Raw genomic sequence first — 17,210 nt, forward strand, 5'->3', positions numbered from 1 at the left:
AGTCAAAATATTTGGATGATGCTAAGAGGACAACATTTATATGCGGGTCCCACAAAGGGATAATCATTATAGATAATATTGGACAAGGACATATGTTTGGTCCAAGGGCAGTACGTGTTTCATTCTTATACAATTACAGGAAGTTGCATAATTCACCAAATGCTACGTTAAATAATAGTAATGAGTGTCATGTGTCCTTGTCATGTGAATTAGACAAAAGTGGCATGAAGTGTTATGGGTGAGTCATAAAGCACATAAAGTGCATGGGGATACGTTTAAGCCCAAGGAAGTGAATGCCTTTTTGCATTTACAATTGCTGCACATTACTTTCTACTTGGAGAATTCCCATTTTTACATTGCTTCTATTTTTGCTTCTTAAGAAACGTACCAGCACCCCTAAATTAAACCATTCTCTCTTAGCTAATCATTTTGTTTCTTAAGAAAATTAGCATTAACCATGGCTGCCAAGCTCACGGCCATGGCAGTCCACAATAAGGCTCAAGATTTTGATAGCAAAAAAAAAATAAATATAATCTCCGAGGTGTTCTAAGTGTTTGAGGGAGCAGCAAGATCAGAAGTTAAAGTTGAAGAAGATGAAATGGACAAATTGTGCAAGTTATTGGAAGATCTGTCCTAATTATATTTGAGGTAAGACTTCTTGTTTTGTCATGAAATTGGAGTTAATGATGTTGTAGTGGAAAAATTAAATTGTATTAAGTGGAATTGGAAGGAAGAAAATTGCATGATTAAGTGTTGGTATTGTTGTTGTTGGTATTTTTATTGATGTTTGGCTAAGTTGGAATTTCGAGGATTGTTAAGTTTACAGGGGAAATGCTGCCCGAATTTTGTTAAGTTTCATTCGTACTTGGATTGGTTAGTAAGTGATGTGGATAATCTAACCGTGGCCTATGTTATCTTAATTTTAGACCTGCGAGCTCGAGAAGTAGACGTTGGACATTAGATAGAGTTCAAGGTATGTGAGGCTAGTCCTTTCTTTCTATGGCATGAATCTTACAGCTTGACTCTCTTTTATCCATGAGTTTCCTTAAGTTCTGGAAAATATGAGTCTATGTCCATAATTAGCCACACAAGGTAATGAGTAAAGTATAGAAATCCCAATACTCATGTTGTGATGATCCTATGATGTTAATGATGCTATTTATTGCATACACTCACCTTATATGCTAATTCCTTCAAGGTGAGGCAGGATGTCAATGAATGTCCCATAATGACGTCTGAAGCCACCGACCTTACGTCACTCCGATATAGTTATGGATTTTGATTGGGCTCTTATGAATGCTTTATATATATATATATATGTTTTTTCTCACACCGCGCCGCGCTATAGTCGGCCGGGCAGGCACGTAGATGTGCACACCACTATAGTGGGCAGCTTATCACACCGCTCCTACCTGGACGGGCAGCTTATACATTATCACACCGTACCTATATGGACGGGCAGCTTATATGTGTATACATACATGGTAATGATTATGAGTAAGTGAGCATGCATTATTTCAGTTATTTTTGATAGCCAGTACAAATTGCCCTTTCTTGATGCCTCCTTATCTCATTGATGCCTTCATATTTCATTGATATATTGTTATTGTTTATGCCTCTCATACTCAGTACAATATTCGTACTGACGTCCGTTTTCTTCGGACGCTGTGTTCATGCCCACAGGTAGACAGGGAGGTGAGCTTGATCCAGATTCTTTGTAGCTGTCAGCTGATTGAGAGCACTCCATTGTTCGGAGGTGCTTATGTTTATTCTTTTGGCTCCTTTATGTATTTCGCGCACGACGGAGTCTTGTTCCGTCTATATGTATAATATGTCAGTAGAGGCTCGTAGATGCGCAGTGTGGGTTAGATGGTCTCACAAGATTACTATGTTATATTTGTATATGTTATTTTGATGGCCTAAGGGGCACATGTATAATAAAATCATTTGTGTTGTCAAATGAAAAATGGTTGTCTTATGATTATGAGATTATGAATGATAAAGAAATGTAAAATGGTTATGACGAGTGAGGAAACGAGCGGTGCTCGGTGGTTAGTCCCGGGTACCCGTCGCGGCCCTAGTCGGGTCGTGACAGAAGTGGTATCAGAGCAGTTCAGTCCTAGGAAGTGTCTACGAGCCGTGTCTAGTAGAGTCTTGTTTATCGGTGTGTTTTGCACCACATCTATAAACAGGAAACTACAGGACATTTAGGATGTTACCTTTCTTTCATTTTTAAGATCGTGCGATAGAGCCCAGCCATAGGAAATGAAATTCCTTATACTAACCCTTGATTTCAGCTGAAGAACGGCATCGTCAGACGAAAATTACTAATGATATTGGAAGCTACAAAGTACACATGTAAGCAACGGTGCGAAAGATGCATGTCGGATAAGGTAAGAATACTGAAGCATGATTAAAATGTAAAGTTGGCGGATGAAAGAGAAAATAAATAGGAAGGAATAACGGGTACAATTTGAGTTGGACGTGCGAGGTTATTCCTCAAGTTTATAAATGTGTTAAAAGTGGTTCATATTTAAGTAAATCATGATCAAGAAAATAAGTACATGATTAACTGGTTAAAGACATTGAACTAAAATGGAGGGAGAGGAATTTATTTGTTATATTATTAGGTGAGGATTAAAGTAGTTTAAGTATTGTACTATGGATAAATTTTGATGTGGCAACACTCTATATACGTGGAAGCATGGCAAATAAATTAATAGTGACTCAAGACATTCGTACAAATGCCCACAAAGTTTTATCTTTGGATGCCATTTCAGTGGTAGACCCCACGGCTATGATGGTGAATAATTTAAATGTTTCTCAATTGATATATCATTATCTGTGTAATTGAGTAAATTGGGGATCATGATAGAAGTAAATAAATCAATTGAAATGGCTGGATAATTTTTTTTGAATGGGCATATGTCCGTGTGACTCATGGCTAGGTGGCAGAAGGTTGAGGTGTGTTTGTGTTTATATAACTGATGGCAGCCTTAAGTGATTATAATTTAAGAGATTGTGGACAGGAAATTATTTAATAATTGTAGTGGGAAACAAGTCTATTAGTTAAAGAATAAAGTGACAAGTGCCATAATCAACATGACTACGTGTCTCCATAAAAGTGATTAAATATTTAAGTTAAAAAAAAAATATATGTGTGTAATTGACTAAATGAGGAATATGGTGGAGGAATGAATTAATTTGTTAGTAATGGATAAGTGTAAATGTAACACTTCCAGGTGGTACCATTTTAAGGTATTAGTGACTAAGCAATTAATTCATTAGTGGTGACATTTGATAAACAATTTTCTGAAGTGGTATAAAGTTATACGGGCCCCAAGGTCAACTAAGGGAACAAGTAATTAATTACATGAGATAAAGTGAAGCAGTTACAATTAGCATAAAGGGGACAAGTGTGATATTTTACATGTTACGTGTGGGCATGTCAAGCAAGCAATATATGACTAAGACTATTTGGTAGAATTGGTGGCTGATTCAATTGAGATAATAAAGTCTAATAATATCAATGGGTTGGTTAAGTGGATGGGCACCACTGGAAAGTAAACGTTGGACCCTTCACCATTTTATATAAGTTTTATATAGGAAAAATTCATACATATGTATGTAGCAGATTGCATTTTCAAAATATTACGAGAATGGTTACTTAGAGATTTGAAATGCATCATAATAAATTGAAGGGAGTCGACCAACGAAAGAGGCATGTGAACAACATAATCCAGTAAAAGAACATTTAAGGAAGTATTGAGAGCGCAGGGCTAATTTAACATTCGAGGACGAATGTTCTAAAGGGGGGAAGTATGTTACATCCCGTATTTTCATGTGTTGGAAAGGGTGCGAGTTAAATGGTATTAGTAACGAAAATGAGGTTATCCTCCCAAGTTTGTGGGTGGTTGTAGTAATGATACAGATGTGTTATAAATATTTGAAGTTAAACAAATCTAAGAAAATAAGTTTTGTCGAGGTTCAAAATTTATTTGATGAAATACGGTCCAAGCTATAATATCCCGTATTTTTTGACTAGAAAAATTTAATCGTCCAATATGAGCAAAATTTACACGAGCACGGAGGATTTGATCATATTCAAGTATGCAAATTAAGAACTCGGTGTATAAGAGGATGAAGTCCCAAAATGATTTAAGACGGTAAAAAGTGACATCGATGATTGGAAATAATATTTTATGTGTGGCAAAAGAGGCCATGAACTAGTGACATATCATAGGAGCATAAAATGTGTATATAAGGTGTGCTAAAAAATGATTACTATTTAAGTGAACTGAGAGCAAGAGACTAAAAGTGGCCGAAGGTAGCGTGAAACAAAAATGATTAGTCAAAATATTTGGATGATGCTAAGAGGACAACATTTATATGCGGGTCCCACAAAGGGATAATCATTATAGATAATATTGGACAAGGACATATGTTTGGTCCAAGGGCAGTACGTGTTTCATTCTTATACAATTACAGGAAGTTGCATAATTCACCAAATGCTACGTTAAATAATAGTAATGAGTGTCATGTGTCCTTGTCATGTGAATTAGACAAAAGTGGCATGAAGTGTTATGGGTGAGTCATAAAGCACATAAAGTGCATGGGGATACGTTTAAGCCCAAGGAAGTGAATGCCTTTTTGCATTTACAATTGCTGCACATTACTTTCTACTTGGAGAATTCCCATTTTTACATTGCTTCCATTTTTGCTTCTTAAGAAACGTATCAGCACCCCTAAATTAAACCATTCTCTCTTAGCTAATCATTTTGTTTCTTAAGAAAATTAGCATTAACCATGGCTGCCAAGCTCACGGCCATGGCAGTCCACAATAAGGCTCAAGATTTTGATAGCAAAAAAAATATATATATAATCTCCGAGGTGTTCTAAGTGTTTGAGGGAGCAGCAAGATCAGAAGTTAAAGTTGAAGAAGATGAAATGGACAAATTGTGCAAGTTATTGGAAGATCTGTCCTAATTATATTTGAGGTAAGACTTCTTGTTTTGTCATGAAATTGGAGTTAATGATGTTGTAGTGGAAAAATTAAATTGTATTAAGTGGAATTGGAAGGAAGAAAATTGCATGATTAAGTGTTGGTATTGTTGTTGTTGGTATTTTTATTGATGTTTGGCTAAGTTGGAATTTCGAGGATTGTTAAGTTTACAGGGGAAATGCTGCCCGAATTTTGTTAAGTTTCATTCGTACTTGGATTGGTTAGTAAGTGATGTGGATAATCTAACCGTGGCCTATGTTATCTTAATTTTAAACCTGCGAGCTCGAGAAGTAGACGTTGGACATTAGATAAAGTTCAAGGTATGTGAGGCTAGTCCTTTCTTTCTATGGCATGAATCTTACAGCTTGACTCTCTTTTATCCATGAGTTTCCTTAAGTTCTGGAAAATATGAGTCTATGTCCATAATTAGCCACACAAGGTAATGAGTAAAGTATAGAAATCCCAATACTCATGTTGTGATGATCCTATGATGTTAATGATGCTATTTATTGCTTACACTCACCTTATATGCTAATTCCTTCAAGGTGAGGCAGGATGTCAATGAATGTCCCATAATGACGTCGGAAGCCACCGACCTTACGTCACTCCGATATAGTTATGGATTTTGATTGGGCTCTTATATTTTCTCACACCGCGCCGCGCTATAGTCGGCCGGGCAGGCACGTAGATGTGCACACCACTATAGTGGGCAGCTTATACCCCGGACGCGGGAGACCTGGACGCAAGCTATGATTATCACACCGCTCCTACTTGGACGGGCAGCTTATACATTATCACACCGTACCTATATGGACGGGCAGCTTATATGTGTATACATACATGGTAATGATTATGAGTAAGTGAGCATGCATTATTTCAGTTGTTTTTGATAGCCAGTACAAATTGCCCTTTCTTGATGCCTCCTTATCTCATTGATGCCTTCATATTTCATTGATATATTGCTATTGTTTATGCCTCTCATACTCAGTACAATATTCGTACTGACGTCCGTTTTCTTCGGACGCTGTGTTCATGCCCACAGGTAGACAGGGAGGTGAGCTTGATCCAGATTCTTAGTAGCTGTCAGCTGATTGAGAGCACTCCATTGTTCGGAGGTGCTTATGTTTATTCTTTTGGCTCCTTTATGTATTTCGCGCACGACGGTGTCTTGTTCCGTCTATATGTATAATATGTCAGTAGAGGCTCGTAGATGCGCAGTGTGGGTTAGATGGTCTCACAAGATTACTATGTTATATTTGTATATGTTATTTTGATGGCCTAAGGGGCACATGTATAATAAAATCATTTGTGTTGTCAAATGAAAAATGGTTGTCTTATGATTATGAGATAATGAATGATAAAGAAATGTAAAATGGTTATGACGAGTGAGGAAACGAGCGGTGCTCGGTGGTTAGTCCCGGGTACCCGTCGCAGCCCTAGTCGGGTCGTGACAACACCAATAAACAAGACTCTACGAGACACGGCCTGTAGACATTCCGAGGACAAACCGCTCTGATACCACTTTTGTCACGACCCAGCCCCGTGGGCCGCGACTGCTGCCCTACTTGGACACCCAAACAGACATGCATACCAAATCGTCATATTATAGCTTAACTCTGATTTCGTATTCATTATTTTAAACAGAACTGAAAGTAAATATTATCTTAAGCTGTCGCGTGTACAAAAATATCATATCAAAGCCAAAAGGGGCGGCGGGATACACATCGCCGCGCATATACACAAATACAAATATATAGGCCATTTGGCCGTATTCAAATCTGATAGGTTGGCGGAATATACATCGCCAGATACATACACGTATACAAACAAATGGGCCATTTTGGCCATAATAGTAAACGGGACCGCATTAAGACGCAGATCATAAACAAACGAACACACACGTGACCCATGACCCACATATATGACTACAGGCCTCTACAAATCATAACAGAGTCATATGACGGGACAGGGCCCCGCCGTACCCCAAATAGTCAAATGTACAGAAATATATGCATCATAAAAGATATGTACCAACATATGAGCTCCGGATCAAAAGGAGCACTCTGTCATAGCAGAATATATGGCCTACACTGGCAGATCGCGAACCTCTGTACCTGCGGGCTTGAAACGCAGCCCTCAAAGAAAGGGGGTCAGTACGAAAGATGTACTGAGTATGTAAAGCATAGAGTACAGAAATCCAAACTGCAACTGAAGTGAAAGGTACAGAGAGAAAATACCGGATCAATATATCAAAACCTGTACTGAAGACATATGTACATAATGCAAACAGAAATCATGCATAAGGCTCAGGAACGTGGTCACCACTCCGACACTGGTGCCACAACACAGCATACTCTAGAAGGTTTCAAATCTCCGTACAACCCCGAACATAACATATCACATCATCAAATCGTATCATAAGCCATATCACAACATAACTCCATAAACGGTACCCGGCCCTATGGCGAGGTCTCGGGAACCGTAACACATCATACTGTCGAATTTGTCATAGTGCGCAAGATCACAAAACCGGCCCGGGAACCGGCGAACGATATCATAGTAGTAGGCACGAGCAGAGTAGTGCGGAAATCATATGCATATACATAATTAAATTCCAAAACTCGACAAATAGATACATATACATATATTTTGATATCAAAAAGCCCAAATTAAGTATCGAGTCTGTCGGAATTAGTATACAAAAGATATGAGCCTTTAATTTTATAACACTTTCGAAAAATGCCTCACAAACCATTTTCTGAAAGTTTAGTATCATTCACACTAGGGAGCTTTCAAACAACTTACGGAACAAATCAAACGAAGCCTTAGATTCGTAGGCGAAAGTCCCCTTTTTATCTTATACAAAAATAGATTAAGTAAGACATACGAAGGAAATCTCGGGACTAGTGGGCCCACCTCGGGTCAAGTCGAGGTGCGTACGAAATTTACAAACACTAGACCTTATGGAGTCATCCATGAAAGCTTAGGGGTGATTCGGTCATATTTATGAAGATTACGAATGTTTGAACATTCTTTCCAACAAAATATCAAAGTTCTAATACAATTATGCTGAATGGAATAGTGCAAAAAGTAAACTCGGATTTCTATGAGCAGAATATTTCCCGAGGTTCAAATCCAAACCTAGTATATCTAGGACATGCCAAAAGAAGGAAAGAGATAGCTTTACATACCTTACTTGCGTCTTACGCTCGCCCAAACTCAACTCCCGTTTCGTCCAAAATCTACAATTGGTCATAGTAGCCAAATATGAGTTTCGCGCTTTTAAGAATTAAATCTTAAAGCCATATTTGTCTACCGAAATTTCGGCAGCATTTCCCCTATAAAACCAACATCCCCGAGAGCTAACTCGGCCATAACATCAACACAACACCCACAACAATACTAACAACATCAAAAATCACAAAATACATTATAACATAACTAGTCTTCTTTTCCACATAGTTCAACAACTTCCATTCCAACTTCACAATGTCAAACTAATATCAACATTTCCATATTCATTAACTAACTTAAGACCATATAAATACAATTCGGAACCATTTCACATTATTCCACAAAATGTACAAAAGTTCCACCAAAACCATAATTCGTCCAAAACCTTCAATCTTCGGCATAAACATCCGCAACACATTTTCATCTTTTAGTTTCATGATTTACATTAACTTTCACATACTAATCACACTACCTCCCATTAATACAAAAAATTAAAACTTCATTAAAATCATCATATTCTCATTTGCATCTTAGAATGCATATCAACAACAACTAAATCTTTGCATGGAACTTAATTCACATATTACACCACACATATATATACATTCGGCCAACTCCCCACATTTCCAACTTCAACCAAAACCATTAAGCTTTCATTTCTAATATAGAGTTCACAACAATTATAACTAGAATGCTACATAAAATCAACTCATCCTTGCCTACACAACAATGCATGCACACGGCTATACACACACACATATACATTCATGCCACTCCCATGTTTCCATGAATTTTAACCCTCTCTACATTCTAGAACATAAACCAAACCTCCATAACACATAAAAAGGGATTAATTCTTACCTTTTCTCTTCAACTTCTTCACTTGACCAAAGTGCGGAAACAATGAAACAGATGACTTATCTTCCGAAACAATTATACTACGTTGTAGAGGACCTTTGAATTAGTGGATAAAGTTAAAGAGACGTAATGGTATGTAAGGCTAGTCCCTTGCTTTCAAAGGCATGAATCCTATATTATGATTCCTTTATATTTCCATGACTTCCTCATATCCCAAAGTTGAAGGCTAAAGATTTCTAAGAGCTTCCTATGAGAATGGGATGAGATATTGTTACACCCCGCACTTTTAGTTTTACACCCCGTCCCTCGGAGAAGCACTGGTTAAATTTAAATGTAAGTATGTCGAGCCATGGCTAGGTAAAACAACTTTGGAGTGTGAGGACGAAGCATTATTAAGTATATTGTTTAAATAAAGGATGAATTATGATCAGCCGTAACCGGGAAGGACAACCTTGGAACCAAAGGACATGACCATTGTCAATTATGATTAGTGATAAATATCATGTATGGAGAGTTTCGGAAGATTTCGAGATCAAGCAAATTGAAGAAAATAAGTTTGACGAAAATTTGAGAAATGTTGGCAGGATTTTGGGCAGATTTTTAGTCTACTTTGGAGGGGTATATCTCCTAGTATATTAGGAGTTTTAAGGTGTTTCAAAAGCCTAAAATGAATTTCGTCGAGTCTAATTTTCAATGCAATAAACCACTCATCGATACGACGTCGGAGTAGAGAATTATGGACGTTACAAGTTCGGTTGACAAAGCAGAAACGCGTGCTACAGTAAATTGCTACAGTGACCCTACCCGAATTTGACCCTATATAAATGGTAATAACCCCTTTTTTTCATCAGATTTTTCCTAGAAAATTCTAGAAAAATCAGAAGAGGGAGTGAGATAATCAAAAGTGAGCAATTTTCAAGTAGCGGAGTAGTAGTTTAGGTCCGGGTAGAGCGTGGTTGTGTTTGTAGTCTTTTTTGCGGTGGATTCGGTTTGGATTCTTGGCAAAAACTGAAGATATTGCTGTCCTAGTAAGAATAAGGTATGAATCTCTTCTTATTAATATTATTTTTGGCTTATTCACGAAGATAAAGTCGTTATATAATCGTATAGCGGGTTGGCTAGTTGTGAAAATTGGAAAACATCGTGAGGGATGTTTTATGATACATAATGGTGTTGGAGATGATGTTATGGATGTTGGTATTGTTGTTATTGTTGTTGGTTGTTGATATTATGATTTCGGGCTAGGCATATAAACATGGGAGATGCTGCCCGAATTTCGACAGAATCTAAAAGGATTTTAATTAAAGGTTAGAGACAAGTGCATGATGAAGAACCTAACAATAGTATGAATAGTTTTATATGTAGATTGCAAGTCAGGAAGTAAGTTGGAAGTCGAGAAATTATCTTCCAGGTATGTTAAGGCTAGCCCCTTTCTTCTAAAGGCATGATTCCTTTCTTATGAATCCAATAGGTGTTTTTCAAATGTCCCATGATCCCTTTCTTGATAATCCATAAATGTTTTCCAAAATTTCCCTATTTTCCGAGTCAAATATTTATGATTCTATAAGCTTTTACAACAACAACAACGGACATGTTTTTAAAATGTTAATGGCGTTGCTAAAGATGAGAATGTTTCTATGATGATTACGACGATGATGATGATTCATGTTTAAAAGTCCCAAGCTTATGATTTCAATGTGAATATGAGAATGTTGAGTTATTTTTGTGATTTTCTTGATTTTTATTCATTGTTGTTGAACTCGCCTTATAATAATTGTTCCTTCAAGGTGAGATAGAGCGATGATGATTATTCCATAATATAATCGGAGGTTACCGACCTTACGTCACTCCGATGTATTTATAGATTTTATTTGGATCTCATGCATGCTTTATATGTATGTATGTATTTTCTCACACTGCGCCGCGCTATAGTCGGTCGGGCATGGCACGTAGATGTGCACACCACTGCAGTGGGCATGTTATGATATTGCCCCGGACGCGGGAGGCTCGGACGCGGGCTAATGATGATAACACCGAGCCTCAATGGCCGGGCATGATACTATATATATGACACCGAGCCTTAATGGTCGGGCATGATACTATATATATGACACCGAGCCTTAATGGCCTGGCATGATACTATATATATGACACCGAGCCTTAATGGTCGGGCATGGTACTATGTATATGTATAAAATGTTTTTTTAAGGCTAAGCATGCATTGCATCCTCCTTATGAGGCATCCAGATGTACAGGTTATCCCTCATATTCCATGTTACCTTTCATATCTATATTATGTTGTTATTCATGCCTTACATACTCAGTACATTATTCGTACTGACGTCCTTTCTTGTGGACGATGCGCTCATGCCCGCAGGTAGGCAAGGAGACAGATCAGACCCGTAGGTCTTCTATCAGCGGATTCTCAGGAGCACTCCACTTTCTTCGGAGCTGCAGTCTATTTGGTATTGCCCTTATGATCATTTGTATTCCATGTAGAGGCTTGTAGACGTGTGTGTACAGTTACATGTTTTGTATCTCTACCGATTCATATTATGGTATAATATATTGGAGGCCTTGTCGGCCTTATTTTGAGCTCTTGATACTTTACCGTTAGCCTTGCCGACTTTATGATATACACTGTGTTGTGGCGACCTTGTCGGTCCGCATATGTACATATGTATTGAATGATCGGATATTCCTATGTTGGGCCTTTTCTGCGTGCAGGTGTTCTTTGAGTTATGGTTTATAATGTTAAAAGTAACGGATAAGTCAGGTGGTTCTCGGCCTACGGGTTGGAGCCCGTCATACTCCTGGTAGGGGTGTGATAGATATGTTCTATGATAATGACGATGATTATGATGATTTTATTCATCGAGATTCTAAAGCTTATGAAATGATGCTATAATAAGACTAATGATCCTATTGCATGATTTTCTTGATATTACTCACTGTTGATAGTCTCACCTCATAATACTAGCTCCTTCAAGGTGAGACATGGCGATTATGATTACTCCATAACATAATCGGAGGTTATCGACCTTACGTCACTCCGATAGAGTTGTAGCTTTTAATTGGACTCGCATGCATGCTTATTTTTATGTATGATTACACTGGGCCTAGTTGGCCGGGCCGACACCACTTCGGTGGGCGGCTTATGGATGATGATAGTTACACCGTGCCTAGTTTACCGGGCAATCACCACTAATGGGCGGCGTGAGATGATTACCCCAGACGCGGGAGGCCCGGACGCCGGCTAGTGATGATATTATGTTATGTATGTATGAAAAATATTTTCTTAAAAGGCTAAGCATGCATGGTATTTGCCTTAAGAGGCAGTTTGATATACAGGTTATCTCTTTCCTCATGTTTCCTTATTGCTTTACTACATTATGGTTCATGCCTTACATACTCAGTACATTGTTCGTACTGACGTCCTTCCTTTTATGAACGCTGCGTTCATGCCCGCAGGTAGACAAGGAGACGGACCGGATACCTCGGAGCTCTATCAGTAGTCTTATAGGAGCACTCCGCTTCTCCGGAGTTGCCGCTTGTTGGTATATTTTTTGTGTACATATTTGGGGCATGGCGGGGTCCTGTCCCGTCCTTATGATTCTATAATTCTAGTAGAAGCTCGTAGATACATGTTTGTGGGTAGTAGATGTCTCATGATCCTATTAGTGCATGTTATTTACATCATTTTGTATCCTTGTGGGCCTATGTGTATATATATATGTTTGGGGGAAGTAAATGAAGGTTGTATCGTAATGAGTTTTATGATGAGAACGGTGTATGTTCAAATTGAATGTGATGACAAGTGAGTTAGGTGGTGCTCGGTTAGGTAACTCCGGGTACCCGTCATGGCCCTCTAGTCGGGTCGTGACATGTACTTTTGACAACTTCTAGATAAGGACTATATTAGGGTCATATTTTGATTGGTTTTTCAAATTTTGAGCCTGTTTGGATGGGCTTAAAATAAGCAGCTTATAAGCTGGAAACAGCTTATAAGCCAAAAAAAAAAAAAATTGGGTAAGGCTAACTTATTTTTTTTTTGGCTTATAAGCTGCTTTAGATAAGCTAAACCAAACGGGCGCAGTTATTTTTTTGGGCTTATTTTATGCACAAAATGACGTTAAGTTGGCCAGCCAAACACTCAAAAAATATGAAAACAACTTATAAGCAACCTATAAGTCAATCCAAACGGGCTCTTTGTTGGCGTACATGTTTGATTGCGTAAAAGGACTATGGAGCACATAAAATAGTACTCTATTTAGGAAGACTTTGAATGGACACAATGCATTCAATGATATACTCCCTCCGATCCAAAATAATTAAGAATTTAGCCTCTAAAAGATGATCCAAAATAATTGAGATTTTTAGTTTATCAAAAGTATTTCATTCTTTTTTCAAATTTACCCTTGAAACATTCTTAATTTAATTGAACAAATTTAATACTTGTTATGATTTCAAAGTCCCTCTTAATTAAGGGTATTTTATTCAATATACATCTTAATTTTTAGAAGTAAGTGAATTTCTTAATCCATGTGCTCAAGACCCAAGTATAAAACCTCAATTATTTTGGACCGGAGGGAGTAACACAGAATATGAAGCAAATTGTGAAATTTATTATTTGTGTCAATTTGGACCTGTATTTTTTCAAATAAGAAATTCATTAACTAAGAGATCAAGAAAGGGAAAGAGAAAAGGAATATCACTCGTCAAATGTTGGAAGATTTGATAACAGATATCCATTAAAAGGTTAAAAACTTAGGATTTGGCTATACCTAGATAATAGGAGATTTTGTCAAGAACAAAAAAAATGATGAATAAAGAGAGTTTTGCTTGAGCAATGCAATGCATGTGGTTTTCAGTTGGAGAAGTTAAAAACATAAAAAGTAACTAAAGGTTTGATTTCCCATCTAGCAATAGCAGAGTCAATTGATTTTGTGGCTGTTTATAAATTTATTTTTAATTTATATTTTTCTTTACAAGAGATATTTGTGTTTAAGCAGAAAAGATCTTAATATAATACACATGAGACTTTTGTAGAATTACTTTCTTCTGCTCAAATTATATAGGGTTATGTTCACCATTTCCTTCTGCAATTTTCTGATAAGTAATCTGCTACAATCAACTAAAATATATTAATATTGTAAAAATTCTATACACTTTCCAGATTTATAATTTCAATCATTATATACAAACTAAACCCGAATAAAACAACTACTCCAAGAGAGTTCGTGCAACTTTTAGTTTTTAGAAAAACGCCAACTATGCTGTGTCTGTCCTATGCACAATCCTAATAAAGAACAGTCTTTTTAGCTTTGTCTTTTGCTTACATTATGGCACCATGACAGATAATATAATGGTTCTAAAGTTGCCATTGCTCATCCAATTGACAATTGTAAGAATGAAATATTACTCTGACACTGCTGATAAACTGAGATAAGATCTATATAATACAATAACTAGGTAATAGAAATGTAAATTGCAAATTAATACGACAATTTAAAAGATTCAAAGTTATCAATCTCAAATAGACTTTGCACCAGACTACCAGATATGAACAAAAAACATGTGCAAGATCAATATATTAACATTAGCAGTCTCTATCGACTCCTTTTTTCTATACCGGCTCAACAAAAGAAACATGTGTTGAAGTGTTTCCATTCCTAACCATGGTTTGAGGGGTTGCTTTAGTTAAATAAGTTCTAGCCATTAGATTTAAAAATGTCCAGATGTCACAATCTCACCTATGCACTGGACCAACTGGAGGTAACATGTACTGGAGAAGGCCGCCATTGATGACTTTGAAGAGTGGGTGGGTAGGGACTGGGAGAATTTATTAGCCTAAAGTTATGTCTTTATTTGTTGGATGGGGGTTGCAAATGCATTGATTTGGGGAGGGGAGTAATGATGGTGGGAATTCATTACTGATCTTGAGAAAACATATGTATGAGGTATAAAATAAAATTTGAAGGGCGATTTGTAGTATATTTTAAAAATATTTGTTTTAGTCGTAAAATAAAAATAAAAGTGTGAGAAGAGTTAGGTTCATCCCATATTCTCAAGATCAATAATGAATATGCCGAAAATAGCTATTCTTCACCTTCTATATATCCTCACCAATATACTTTGTAACATTTTGTTTATCACGATGTCATCCACTAATTGATGTAATAATCAATCTCCCATGTAATAGGAGTCTGGACCATTTTCTTGTTTTCATTTATGATTGTAGTTTAACGCTGTAGTAGTGTGGACCATTTTCTTGTTTTCATTAATGATTGTAGTTTAACGTTGTAGTCAGGGCGGAGCCAGTAGAGCTTAGGGGTTCATCTGAACTTCCTTCGGTGGAAAATTACACTTTTTATACATGGTTAAAATTATTATATATATATATATATATATATATATATATATAGTGGATGTCGAACCCCCTTTGGCTTTTTTGGATCATGTTCTATGAATTAAAAAAAAAAAACTCTCTTCTCTCTCCATGCAAAACCCTAAAAAAGTGAGCAAACCCTAAACAATGGCAGTGGCCGGCGGCCAGCTACCGATGGTGGCTGGTCTGGACAATGCCTCCTCATCCCATTTTCCTCCATCACCTCAATCCCCAAAACACAAAAACCAGCACAAATCCCCCTTTGGCTTTTTCGTGTGTTTATTTTTTCGTATTTTGAACCCCCTTACTGAAAATCCTGTTGGGATTTAAAGTCACTAAGTAGTGAGCTTTAAAGATGAAGTGTGAATTGGGAAATGGAGGGAAACAAAATTGGAGAAAAGTGAAATTTTGGAAATGTAACTTTTCCAAGTGATCATTCTCCCACATTGGTGGTGGAAAGTCATATGTATGTGCTTATATAGAGAAACACTTCTTCTAGCTCTTAAAGAGTTGAGAAGAGGGATTGCCCTCGCGCCTTCGTCGCCACCCGGCGCGGCTTCAACTTTGGATTTGAATTTGGTCAAATGATCTGATTGATTGATAATCTTTTTGGACCAAATTGATTTCCATTTTCATCACTTAAGTTTCCTTTTATTAATATTAATTCGAGTATTATTTATTTAATTAATTAATGCGCGAAATAAATTAACATTAAATTTCCAACGAAAATTAGCTGACCAAACGGTCATCTTCTTCCCGAACAGGTGCGTTCAATGACTATAAATTTTCAGAGGCTTCGCCTCATTTCAGGTACTGACAAATCTTTCCAGAACACTGAAAACATTTTACTCCCCTCTTTCTTTGCATTGTGCATACTTTTCAAACAAGACAGTAAGTGTCCAGTGTGATTTGCTACCGATCTTTGAGTTTGCCGAAGTTCTGTAATTTGCATTGCCGCTATTACAGAATAATTTTTCCGTTCTATCCAGGGAGAAATTAATCCAGTAACCTTGGAAACTATTAGGGAATTAGATTTCTTAAGGACAGACAAGAAACTTGTAGGCTCGGAAATTTATTCTTCTTGTGATTTCTGTACTTAACATTTTTTCTGTTTTGCGTTCTTACAACAAAAACTGATTTTGTTAAAATACTGTCTTGAACACATACAAAGTAACAAGCTTAAGAAATCTATTATTGTTTAATATTCTGTATTCTATGTGTGTTGGAGATTAAAATTTTCATAACTTTCTATTCTGCGTTTGAGATTAGAGTTTTCATACTTTCTACTCACTTGTTTACTCGATTCGAAGAATATAAAAACTTCATCAAGTAATTAACGTTTGTTTTTCAATTCGAAGATATAAAAACTTCACTGATTTGTTAACGTTTGGATTTTGGTTTGAAGATATAAAACCTTCACCGATTTTGTTTAATTCTATTTGTGTTTGTGAACAGAAATGGGAGACACAGCTCCAAATCTGAGTGCTACTGCTACTGCCACACCAATCCCCGCGATTGGTTCTACAAGAAATGTTGCTTCCTCCGGTCGTTCTGCACCGGCACCCACTCTGGCAGAGAAGCCCGGAAAATTTACCGGGATTGATTTCAAACGATGGCAACAAAAGATGTTCTTTTGCTTAACGACTTTAAGTCTACAAAGGTTCATTAAGGAAGAAGTTCTGGTTCTACCTGAATCAACCCCTGAAAATGAACGTTTTGTTGTGATCG

General features: G+C 37.0%; 2 long non-coding RNA genes across 3 annotated transcripts in view; one reads left to right on the forward strand and one right to left on the reverse strand.

Annotated features, from left to right (window-relative positions):
- The first annotated feature begins 382 nt into the window (after nucleotides 1-382).
- LOC132618816 (uncharacterized) lies at nucleotides 383-1,978 on the forward strand. The gene is made up of 2 exons (XR_009574330.1): nucleotides 383-973; nucleotides 1,684-1,978. It is a non-coding gene; the product is annotated as an uncharacterized LOC132618816 (long non-coding RNA).
- Nucleotides 1,979-6,691: 4,713 nt separating this feature from the next.
- The window catches only part of LOC132618708 (uncharacterized), a 37,804-nt gene continuing 27,285 nt past the window's right edge, over nucleotides 6,692-17,210 (reverse strand). The window contains exons 2-3 of one of the 2 annotated variants that reach the window (XR_009574269.1): nucleotides 8,194-8,244; nucleotides 6,692-7,123 (exon numbers count right to left, since the gene is read on the reverse strand). This is a non-coding gene — a long non-coding RNA (uncharacterized LOC132618708). Of the gene's footprint in view, nucleotides 8,245-17,210 lie in introns of both variants that reach the window. The other variant, XR_009574270.1, reaches the window with a different exon arrangement.

This window comes from Lycium barbarum, chromosome 11 (genome assembly GCF_019175385.1).
Source record: "Lycium barbarum isolate Lr01 chromosome 11, ASM1917538v2, whole genome shotgun sequence".
Taxonomy (NCBI): Eukaryota; Viridiplantae; Streptophyta; class Magnoliopsida; order Solanales; family Solanaceae; genus Lycium; species Lycium barbarum.